This window comes from Protopterus annectens, chromosome 8.part0 (assembly GCF_019279795.1).
Source record: "Protopterus annectens isolate FY-2018-M chromosome 8.part0, PAN1.0, whole genome shotgun sequence".
NCBI lineage: Eukaryota > Metazoa > Chordata > Ceratodontiformes > Protopteridae > Protopterus > Protopterus annectens.
The window spans coordinates 558,053,532-558,067,181 of NC_056741.1; positions in this window are offsets into that span (position 1 = coordinate 558,053,532).

Below are 13,650 nucleotides of genomic sequence, written 5' to 3' on the forward strand. Positions count from 1 at the left end.
AGTGACAACTTACCACCTAGAGGTACCACACAAGGTGAAGGAAGATATGGAACTCATATAGTAACTAGATATACTACAGATAATAAGAGGTTGCATGAAATTATTAATAAAAATTGTCATTTTCTTATGGCGGATAGGGATACTATGAAATTGGTTGGAGAAAAGCCTAAATTTGTATATAAGAACAATCCGAATATGAAACTGATATTGTGTGGTAGTAGAACTTGTACTTTAACTCAATAGGGAGAACTTGGTACTTTCCCTTGTAAGAAGTGTAAGATGTTTATCAGCATAACACAAGTTCAAAAATGTAAGCATCCAGTTCTATGTTATGAATTTGAACCAAGATTTCGTGCCTCCTGTAACACTACTAACCTCATTTACCTGGCTGCATGTGATGGGTGCAGCTGTTTTTATGTAGGCAAAACCACAAAACGTCTTAGGGATAGAGTGTACCACCATCTGTATAACATTAAGCATAGGAATTTATGCAATGCTCTAGCTAAGCACATAGCAGAATTTTCACTTCATACATTTAGTTATAGAGTTTTACAAGTTGTTGCAATGAATAAGAGAGGTGGTGATAATAATTTTATTGAACGCATGGAACTGAAATGGATTTTTAAGTTACTAGCACACATCTACCCTGGTTTGAATAGTAGTATTTGTATTAAACCAGAGTTGGATGCACGGCGCATTAAGTAAATGGTTTTAGTTTTTATATGGAGGGTAATTAATGTCAGTTGTTCTATTATTCAATTATTTAATTATTCAACTGATATTTGGACTGTGATTTTGCTGCTATAAAGTGCTTTGTACTGAGGCATTGTTTTAAGGATCTGAAGAAGTGTAGAGTGTGTACGTGAAAGCGCTTGTCTTATGCAATAAATTGGATTTTTATTATACTGGAAGCTGTGGTGGTTTTGTTAAGTCTTTGTCTATATATATATATATATATATATATATATATATATATATATATATATAGGTTTACTATTAAAATCTCGAAAGTCAAAATAAATTTAGTACCTAAATGTCAATGATTAATGTCGAATCTGCAGATTTACAACTGTCCACAGTTAGTCATAAATCTGCAGTAATTGCTGAAAATGTCGAATTCGACATTTTATGGCAATTAACGACAATGCTACCCTTGCCATAAATCCTGAACTCCTACAACTAACATCCCATTTATGCAAGCTCCCCTGCACACCCCTGTGGGGGATTGTGTCCCCCACACCCCCCTAACTATATATTCCAACTCTGAGATTGCACTACAGTGAGGAAATGGATGCATTTTCCTAACTGCACTGTACCGTGATCTCTGTACATCCCTTCGAATGTTTATATTTGCGATTGCACAAGACATTCGCAAATATAATGTTTGAACATTTGGAATGTACTCATAAGATCTATTTGAACATCTGTAGTTCTCATAATTCATAGGCATACATTCTGAAGTCGAGATTTTAATAGTAAACCATGTGTGTGTGTGTGTGTGTGTGTGTGTGTGTGTGTGTGTGTGTGTGTGTGTGTGTGTATGTATATTGGGACTGATAAGCAGGGAGGAGATTTGAAAAATAGACTTTAATTGGCTGACTCTAAATGGATCATTAGGGTTAAAGGCATGCACTCTAATACATAAACTCCCCCATGATCATGTTAAATACCGACAAGCTAAGAATGAAACTAAAAGATCCATCTTAAATGACAAAAAACAGTACTACTGTAATCTGCAGACAGACAACCAGAACAACCCTCAGAAATTCTGGGCTGGTCTGAATAATCTGCTTCACACTGGTAAAACATCTACCCCTATCCCAGCTGCTACTAGTGACAAATCCCCTGAGGATGTCTCAAACAGTTTTAACCACTTCTTTACTGAGACAATTCAAGCTCTAGCCAGCCAATTACCTCATAGCTCTTCCAACCCTGATAGTGCCACCCATTTAAACTTACTCTCTTTCAGTTTCCAACCAGTGTCCACTTCATGTATTTGCAACTTAATCAAAAAACTAAAACCCACCACACTCTCCGCTGACCAACTCCCTGCCGAATACCTTAAAAAATCAGCTGATGCTATTGCCTATCCAGTTTCTATACTAATTAATCATACTATAGCTGAGGCTAAAATTCCCACCATTTGGAAAAAATCCTATGTAATCCCACTACATAAAGGAGGTTCCTCCACTGAATTCTCCAATTATAGACCAATAGCCATACTTCTCCACTTGCAAAGATCATGGAAGAATGTATACAAAAACCACTCATGCACCACCTAATCCAGAATTACCTCCTAGCCGATACCCAACATGGCTTCTGTCCACGCCATAGCGCGACCTCCGCCTTACTAGCCTATACCAATACTATCAATAACAACCGTAACAATAATCAAATATCCTCGGCCCTCTTCTTGGATCTTTCCAAGGCATTTGACATGGTGGATCATCAACTGTTGATGCACACCCTGCAGACTTATAGCCTTAACTCTAAAGCCCTTCAATAGTTTAAATCCTACCTCAGTGGGAGGCAGCAGTCTGTTCTCTGGCAGAACAAGCTCTCCATCCTATTACCTACCACCCTTGGTGTCCCACAAGGCTCCATACTTGGGCCCATTCTCTTTTCCATCTTTATTAACACAAACCAGAACGAAGGTTAGGATCTCCAAACAAACTAAAACCAAATCAAAGGCAGTCACGAAACGAAACTTTTTGCCACCAGGAAGTCAGCCAAAGCTCTTTTATTACAAAACCAAGTGAACAAGGCTGATAGCCAACCACATAAACGTCTTTATTAACAACCTACATACTGTCATCCCTAATGTTAATTGTATCCAATTCACTGATGACTCCACCCTAATTTGCTCAGCTACATCTCCTGCAGACTTGAGGTTTGCTACACAGTCTGCCTTTAATATTATAGAAAACTGTCTCTCTGAACGTCGATTGTTACTAAATCCCAAAAAAACTAAAATGCTATTTTCACCCACACAAAGGTCTACAACATTTACCTTCACCTTAAAAGCAAAAGATGGGACAATTATCTCCCCTGACCCTTCTACAAAACTGCTAGGTGTCATTATTGATAACAACCTAAAATTTGACATACACATTAATCAAGTGATCAAGACCATCAATAAAAAACTTGGGTCACTATACAGAATAAAAGCCTTCTTAACCCCTCCAGCTAAGATTGCCATTGCCCGCTCACACCTACTCTCAACCCTACTATATGCTTCCCCCCTTCTCTCTAATCTAAATAAGTCTGTACTTAACAGACTATTGGCATGTTACAATCACATTGCCAGGTTTGCCACTGGCCTGCCTTTTAGAACACACCACTGCACCAACCTTAAACAACTTGAGTGGCTAGAACTTCCCAGTCTTATCCAATTTATTCTTCTGGTTGTGGCCAAGAAAATTTTCCTAAATCCAGATAATACACCTGCCCTTATAAATATTATTACCCCCTATAGCAATTCAAGACTACTTCGATCCTCAAACAAACTACTAAATCAAACTATCAAAACTAGCAATGTAGCTGGTGACTCCCTCTTTGCACACACTGTTGGCAGAGTCCGGAACCTACTGCCAGCTGAAATTACATTGCTCTCCTCCCTAACTCAATTTAAAACCAGACTCAAACAACATCTGGCTCTAAACTGGCTTTGCCACTATAACAAGCCTGGCTAACTCATACCTCATATGTAAATAAATTCTTAGTCAAGTTACTGTTAATCTTCTTTCTCTCCTGACTTTATCTAGGGGTTAACCCTTACCAGTGAAATTGTTATTCTGTCTTTGTAAATATCAAATCTGTAAAGTGTCTTCATTTTTATTTTAATTGTTACTGTTTGTCTTGGAGCTTTTCTCCCCGGGCCTCCGCTGAAAATGGACATGATTCCAGTCGGACTATCCCGGCCAACAAATGTAAAATAAAATAAAAATAAAAAATAAAATAAATTAGTTATGTTTTTAATTGACTTCACTATTTAAATGTTTGTTGTTTGGTCTTTTTTATTCTATGGTCTGATGAAGTGCAGGTGTACCTGCGCGAAAGTGCTTACCACCTGTATTTTAATAAATTAACGTTTTTTAGCTGTGCTTGGCCACCTTGTCCTTTTTTATTGGTTTGTTTCTGCTTTTGGTATAAGGCAGCCTTTATCCACTTGGTTGGCTTTTTTATCGGATTCTCTTTAATTGATGGCAGGTGTGACCCCAAGAAGACTGAATGCTGTAATTAAATCAAAAGGTGCTTCAACAAAGTATTAGTTTAACAGTGTGCACACTTATGCAACCAGCTTATTGTATGTTTTTTATTTTTTATATTTTTCCCCATAACAGATTTGTTTGTTTTTCAATTGACTTGTACAGTTTATAGGTCACATTAAAGGTAAGAAAAGGTTTGAAATTATTTATTGTGATCTCATTTTTTTATATCACCAAAACCCGGCATTTTAACAGGGGTGTGCAAACTTTTTATATCCACTGCATATGTGTATATGTATATATATATATATATATATATATATATATATATATATATATATATGTATATAGGTCCCATACAGAATGCTGACAGCTCACAACGCCGACACCCATATGGCCAACGCCATATGTTCAACGTTCAGAATATCGACAATGGGAAAACGCTATCTCCCAATCGTGCGGAATGGAAAAATTTCCATTCTTGCACTGTAGTGCAATCTCTGAGCTGGTATATTAAAGGTAAGGGGGCTGTGGGGGGCATACCCCCCATGGGGGTGGTGGGGGCATAGCCCCCCTGCTAGCACAAAAAAGGAAATTTTATTTTCCTTTTTTGTGAAGTTCTGGTGCTGTCGATATTGTGAGTGTCAGCCATATGGCGTTGGCCATATGGGTGACAGTGTTTTGGGCTGTCGGTGTTCTGCAGGTGATCCATATATATATATATATATATATATATATATATATATATATATATATATATATATATATATATATATGGGTTCCATTCAGAAGCTCGAAATACTGAAATCTCGAATTTTAGTATTTCGAGCCCAAGAAGCCAAATCCACATAATAGCAAAAGTTTAGAAGTGTGAAATTCAAAACCTCGAATACCGGAGGTTTTGAATTTCACGCTTCTAAAGTTCTAAAGTTCCGCTATGGTTACGTATTCAGGTAAGTGTGCGTGTGTGTTTGGGTAGGGACTGTGGTGTGTCAGTGTGTTTTGTTGCTGTGATGTGTGTGCGAAGTGAAAGTAGCTTGTGTGGTGGTGTTTTGTGTGTGTTTGTATGTAGTGTGACATCGAAGTGAGAATATTTAAGTAGGGTGTGTGTGTGTGGGGCACAGCCCCCCACATGGGGGGGGGTACAAGGGAGCTTGCCCCCCATGCTTTCATGTAGTAGAGTGATTGTATGTGTTTGTGTGGTGGATGGTGTGTGTGTGTGTGTGTGTGTGTGTGTGTGTGTGTGTGTGTGTGTGTGTGTGTGTGTGTGTGTGTGTGTGTGTGTGTGTGTAGTAAAACTGTGAAATTCAAAACTTCCGGTATTCGAGGTTTTGAATTTTGCGGTTTTTAGTTTTCATTGTTTTGTGGATTCCACTTCTTGGGCTCGAGATACTGAAATTCGAGATTTCAGTATTTCGAGCTTCTGAAGTGAATTCATATATATATGTATATATATATATATATATATATATATATATATATATATATATATGGACACACACACACACACACACATATATATATATATATATATATATATATATATATATATATATATATATGTGTGTGTGTGCATATATATATATATCTATATATCTATATATCTATCTATCTATATATATATATATATATATATATATATATATATATATATATATATATATATATATATATATATATATAAACACACACACACACACACACACACACACACACACTGTGTGTGAAAATATGTTATTTGTAGGTACTATGGAGTACAGTGACTACTTATTGGAGTATAGTGCAGGCAGGTCATCTACATCTCTTCACATTAGCAAATATCCATTCCTGGCTGCAGTTTTTAAAATAGGAAGAGTCTGCGTCATCATCTTCAAATGTAATTGAGTGATAACCATGTTGGAATAATGTACTCCTAATCAGCAACAATAATATGTTTGTTTTGCTACTGTTGACCACAGAAGCTGTTTGGCTATTTTTGAGGTCAAGAAAATATTTAATATCTGACTCACATTGCTTGCTATTGTGTTTACTTTTTGTGATAATTATTCAGAAGTCGTCCTTAGAGAGCTGTTAAAGTGAAAAAGCAAAACCAGATAGTCATAGTTTGTGTGGGCTTTGGCAGAAACTGAGTCATGTTCTCTGTATATCCCTGACATTTTACACATAATCATTATGTTTTCAGGTTGTTGAGCTCTTAAATGAGCTGCATATAACTCTTCATCTGCCAGAATTAAAATCTGCACAATACAACATTTGTTAATTTACATATCTAACTGGAGACTATTCGATAGCAACATCCACTGTTACCATGTATAGACTATGACAATCCTATTGTTTACTATTATAAGCCAATGGATGAGTTAGTCAACTGCAAGGAAGAGCATCTGTAAGTCTGAGTCTGAGTCCAGTAATCTCCTTTCCTTACTTTGTAGTCTTAAAATTTTTAACAAGACCAAAGCAATTGGATCACTTCTGAAAGCCTTCTCAATCAGCAATGGATCATACTTAATAAAAGCTGACTTAAAGGTTATCTAATAAATAAATAAATTATGCATATGTGCATATGTTTGTGTTTGCGAGTGTATATTCACATATATACATATATAACTAACTGAGTAAAATATATTCCAGGTTAAACAGGTATGTGTGCATACATCAATGACAGCTTTCAGTTTGCTTGATTTTTTTTTATTTAAAAAAAAAAAAACATTAGATTGGCAGTTACTTCATGGGATGGTCATGTTAACACATGCATTATGGTCGTCAGTCTTATCTCTTTTGCATATCAGTTTGAATGTGAAGTTAGGGGTCTCCGCAGAATATGAAAATACAAAATTGTTTGGTACCAGCTATACATTTTAAACTGCTTAACGAGCCAGAGTTCAAAAGAGCAGTTTATCACTGGGGAAGGCCTCCACTTAGAAGGAACTGGAGTGTTGTGTTGAAAATGGTTGTACATAAATATTCAAAACATTGTACAATTTATTTTATTTTATTTTATTATTTATTTTTTATTTAACATTTGTTGACCGGGAATGTCCAACTAGGTTCCCCAGAGCCTGTTTTCAGTGGAGGCCCGGGGAGAAATGCTCCAGATGCATGTCTTTGGAACAGAAACATAATGACCATGAAAAACACTGTATTACCCCCCCCAAAAAAAAAAACGCACATTTTGGAAAGCTGCTGTACACAAAATGTGCCTCATAGCACAATTAATATACTGACATCTGGATGAATGCCAATAGAAGCAAACTTCTCACATTGGCAAAATGCATGGATGTGTACAGCTTTGTTCTACATTCCTAGATATATTACTGATGTGTGCCATGCAGTCATTTGGCAGCAGCATAACTTGTGTATAATAGACAGATTATGAAAAAAAATGTTTGTGTGGTGCTGGATACTTTGTGCAGGGATCTCCTTTCAAACATATCTAGGAAGGGATGACAGGAAAGAAAAAACACCCATGGAAAAGGAAGCCGAAATGTACACAAGTGGGAAAAGGGGAACAAAAAGTAGTAGTTGGAGGGTGTCCTTCCTCCCTTTCCCTTAAAGACAGGTTTAATGCATGTCTCCAATCTTGAGGAATCTCCCTATTTTTATATGACTTAGTAAATAATAAATATAATGGTACTGTAAGTTCTTGCTGAAGTGTTCTCAGGTCATTACTAATAATTCCATCTCCTCCCTGTGCATTGTTTGGATCCAGTTTGCGCAGTTCTTTTTCAATATAATCTAATTTGATTCAATATCTGAGTTTACCTGGACGTCACTAGGATGACTTATCACCCACTTTGTGGAGCCAAACTGTTTTACTTAAGATTTTGTAAATGAATCTATAATCTGTTGTGTCTGAGCATAAATTTTAGAATCTACATAAAGTTTATCAATTTGCATGTCTTTAATCCTTCCACATCATATCTAGCTATAAAAAAGTTTCCTTATATAAATTTTCTTCATATTTTTCTTGATCTTAGTTCACACTACTCTTAGTTTGTTTGACTGGATTGTTTATTTCAGTTTTCAAAGTTGTAGTTAGATCTCTCTTCCATTTCTTATATTTTTTGTCCCACACATTAATTGGGTATCTTGTTCTTACGGAAATATATCCCTCTGACTTTGTATGCCTAGATCCTGATGTTAAGCATTCCCTGGGATTTATGAAGCTTGTGCCATGTGCTGGAGTAGCGTCGGCGATCTAGCGCCAAATATGGCCACCAGGTGATTCGGGTAAGAGCTGTTTCCACGTGCACTACCAGTGTACGCCAGAGCTGCGCAACTCCCAGTGCATGTATGCTAATTACCCCATGCGCAGAGTGTAGCATGCAAATGAAGGTATATAGCAATTCATGAAGTTGTGCAGGCATAGCGTAAGCATGTAGAAATGCAAACCAAAAAAGGTTTACATTTTGTCAAACATAAAATCGGAGCCATGAAAGCGAACCAAACTTAACGTATTATAATGTTAATATATGCCAATGGCTAAATATATAGGCAATGGCATAAAACAACATGCACAACATATAAAAATAACATTTAATGTCATGGCCACACCAACGCAAAGTAAAACCGCAGTGCATCGGTGCGCAAACGGGATCACAAGGAAAATATATTTAGATGTTATAAAACTGTAATGTAATGCAATTCATGATATTCCCATAATAGTCAATGGCACGCATGCTACACCATAACCATGACACAAGGGTTGCTAAGGGTCTGTGACGGTGCTCTGTGCGGTAACTAGGAATTAGCAGTCAATGCCATGCAAATGAGTCAAGTAATACTGAATCGCAAATGCCCCGCCGGCTTAAGGATGTACCACACAGTGTAGCGTTACAACACCGAGGAGTGGCCTTGAGGTAAACATGACATCAAGAGAGGGGCACGCCACTGTAGCTGTCAGCACATTGGATCATTGCTAAGCCATGTCGCGTGTTGCTAAGCAAAGCCACTGGATAGGGGTGTGGAAGTAGCCATAGCTTTGCTTAGCTGAGAGCAGACAAGGTAACCAAAAGTTCATGTGAACATGGATGAAAACGCGAACGAAACCCAGTAAAAGGCTGTGCGCGGCACGCACCACAGCTGAAACAGGAAGGATACGGGAAGACAATAAGGAAATGCTGCAGCATGGTAAGTGACGTACAAATGAGTATTTAACACCTAGAAACTCACAGTGGGTCATAGACAACAGCTAACAAGGCTGCTAGCAGCTACCTGCAGAACAGGAAAGGGGAGGTGCCGTACAGCAAAGAAAGAGAACTGTCACAGCAGAACAAAGCAAACTTGCAGTAGATCAGCTACATAACACATTTCCCAACACAATCCTGGGTTGTGGAAGCACAAAACAAGAAAGGTGGCAGCTGGATGCATGCCTAACAATGGGAGGGGAATCGGGTTGAAAATAGAAGTAAAGGGCAATAGATGAATCACGGCAGACAAACGTAAGTCAACACCAAAGCCCCACAATAGCAGTACCTGCTGTAAAACCAATAATTAAGATACTCTGCAGCTGGAATAGCACAAACACACCCAATTCCACCAGCATCATCCATTGCACAATAGTATAAGGTGTGAAAGCCCCCCCCACACACACACACACACACTTGTGTATTCCCAGACACTTTGCACCATTGGTGTATACAGATGGGGAAATTTAATATGTATATGTTAGGGGCTACCATAGCTTTGATTCACCAGCATGTGCTGGAGACTGATGCTGGTGTGGAGGATGATGCTGACAACCATATCAGGCACCGGAGGAGGAGAAGAGTGTTCAGACCCAGGGTAACCTACCAGAGGCTACATGATCTGGAGATCATAGAGCGTTACACGGTGGACAGGGGCATCATACAGCAACTTGTTGAGCTGTTCTGGCCATGCCTCAGAGCCAGAAGTAACAGAGGGGAACCTGTTCTCAGTGGACATGAAGGTATGTGTAAGCTTGAGAATACTAGCCACAGGTACCTTCCAAAGGCCAACTGGGGATATCATGGGGATCTCACAGGCATCAGCATCCAGGGTACTTCACCAGTTCCTGGATGCCATGTTACCACATGCCAATGAGCACATATACTTCCCCCGAATCCAGGAGGAGTTGGCCAGCAATATGCGTCTCTTCCACCGTGTGACAGTCTACCCGGAGGTACTGGGTGCAATAGACTGCATGCACATACACATCAAGTCATCACCCGTGAGCAGGGTAGGCGCTTCATAAACCACAAGGGATTCCCCTCCTTCAACTGCCAGGTCATGTGCAATGCCCAGGGCATTATCATGGATGTGTTTGCTGGCAGCCCTGGAAGCCATCACATCTCCCACATCTGGCATTCCTCACAGCTGTATCAGGTATTTGTCAGGGGGGACATCCCATATGGCCACATGGAGGTGGATGCTGGTTATGCACTGGAACCGTGGATGATGACTCCCATCAGAAATGCAAACACAGCCACGCAAGAATGCCATAATGAGGCACACGCAGAAACCAGAATCATCATAGAGTGCATGTTTGGGATGCTGAAATCATGGTTCCATTGCTTGGGCATATCTGGTGGAGCCTTGCAGTACTCTCCAGGAACGTGTGCCCACATCTTCATAGTATGTGTCATGCTACACAATATGATCCTGCAGAAACAGCTGCAGCAGAGACAGAATGGTGAAGGCCCTCACAGCTCACCACCATTGCCAAGGAACCCACAGGCACAGGGGGACTCAGACCACGAGCACCCTGTGCTAGCCCCAGTAGGCAGACAGAGACGTGCCCAGTATGCCCATGCCTTGGCAAAGAGGGAACGTATAGCACACACACTGACAGTGTAGGTACTCATGGACCGACAACCTTCTCCACCTGCACACACAGCAAACATGGATGGCACACACACACGACCACCTGTAAATTGCCATGTATAGATGGTCTACTGTGTGCATCCTACGTAGGTAGCCCTCAACTATTGTACACACAACCGCCATTGGCACAAGGTAAGTCAATACCTGAACAGTAAACTAAGCTATCAGCATGTGTCCATACTGTATGTACAGGTTCATAGATACATAGGTAGGTACATGCCCAACCGCCAAGGCCACTCATAAGCATAGCCAAAACATGTCTGCTGTTGCCACCCCATTGATCAACTAACTGTCCCTCTGTGGAGCAGAGCCACTTGCAGGATCCCTGGGGTGTAGCTACTGTTCACCACCCACTCTGCAAGGATTCCCCATAGTGTCAGTGAGGGGTTTTGTATAATGTAATCAGGGATGTAGTTCCAAATAATGGGGAGTTTCACTGACAGGAATCTTCACAGATGTGTACATATTACATAGTATACCTTAAACACAGCTTACATTTATAGGTAGTTCTCCACAGAATAATAAACATGTGGAACACACAACCACTGAAATGTGCGTTAATCACCCTTGCACTACCAGTGCCTGCTCTGAAAGGTAAGATATCACTGCCAGGATTAGAACACGCAACCATGTACACATTCATCACATATATATATATATATATATATATATATATATATATATATATATATATATATATATGTATATATATATATATATATATATATATATATATATACACACACACACACACATCATATATATATATATATATATATATATATATATATATATATATATATATATCTATATACAGAGAGAGAGAGAGAGATGTCGATATATGGGGATATACATATATATGTAGATATATAGATAGGTTAACAACATCTACATAACCATGAAGGTACATATAAATGGGATACCTACCACATACTGACTGCTTTACATACCGATGCTTGTAATCCCGAGGCTTAAGGTCCGAAAGAACACAGTACCGAAACACGAGATGTGCGAGGTGTAATCTCACGATGTTAATGAACTGTTAGACAGTGCTTCTGATGTTGCGGTTCGGATAGGTTACTGTGTGTAAGTGTGGTTCTTAGTGCTGTAGTGTGTGCAAGTTTGTGTTCTGTGTGTGGTGTGTGTTCTTGGGGGACTGTAATGTGTAGTTGTGGGTTAGCTTTGTGCACCTGTCTGCATGACCTAGGATGTAGAATATTAAAGTAGGGGGTGGTGTGGGGGCGCAGACACCTACATGGGGGGTGTAGGGGGGCATGGCCACCTGCTCATATGTAGTGTAGGATGGTTTGTTTGGATGTGTTGGGTAACAGTGTGTCTGTGTGTACATGTGTCTGTTCCATGTTTGTGTTACCTTTGCAAGTTACTGTCGATGTTGGTAATGTGGGGTATGGGAGTCTGGTCCTGGTACTGTGTGCGTCAGAACACTGTGGTTTCGGGATTCCATAGGTCTCCCGTATACAGCGGTTGAAGTGTTCATATATGTGTATAACATGGGCCATAGCAATCACACATTCCACCACTACCAACCTTTATGAACAAAGGATATGGAGAGTATATGCTTATACACTATTACAAATATGTGCTATGGACATGATCCAATGATAGTGTTACCACCTGTCACACTTTGCGAGGGACACTCCCTCTTTGGGCGGTTGTGTCCTGACCAAATATATTAAATGTGGCAAATGTCCTGGGATTGTAGGACATAATTATGTCCCATATGTACTGTAATAGTTGCATGCAATAGTTATTTCTGTATCTAAAATACCTACATGTTACAGGAAACAGGATAAGCAACTAAACTGCTACAAGAATAAGCTTGTAATTAAGCAAGAATGGAAAGTTCTATCCCTTGTACTGACCATGGGTTTGTGTCGGCCTGTAAAATCAGATGTGTGTCCCATAAAGGTCCCGCTATGGCCATATGAAAAGGTGGCAACCCTAGTCAAAGAGGGTCAGTCACCAGCACAACTACGATGACTGCAAATACCTATGACAGAAATACACAGCTATCATGTAGCAACACGTTATTACATTCAGATGTATTACTGAAGGGATTCAAGGACTAACATCACCTGCATGCTATACAGGAACCAAATAACAGTGCCTTAATGAATCAGCCTGCAATTACAATTGTATTAGTCCACAAAAGGATAGGTGTTCAAATAGGGAAGGAACCCTCATGCACATAGCAATTATGTATAAAAGCAGTTCCTACACACCTGCATCTGCTAAGCACACCCACCAACATCACCCCCACACCCAAAGATATTACAATACAAACTGTAATAACATCACAAATCATTCACACACTGTACAACATCTGCAGAAGCCTTAACATACCTTGTCAGAGATACACTAACACGGCCCTATGTGAAATAACTGCTGTTATACAATGGAACAGCTGCTGATGTAATAGGGTTTGTTTGCACTAATCCCGTTTCAGAGGTTTGTGTGTACACCGGGATGTGTTAGCAATTAGTGAGTAACTGCACAGTATGCTACACTTGTACACCAAATCAAGGATGTCTGGTGAGCACACTGTACACTACATAACATTTCATGCATAGCCATACGG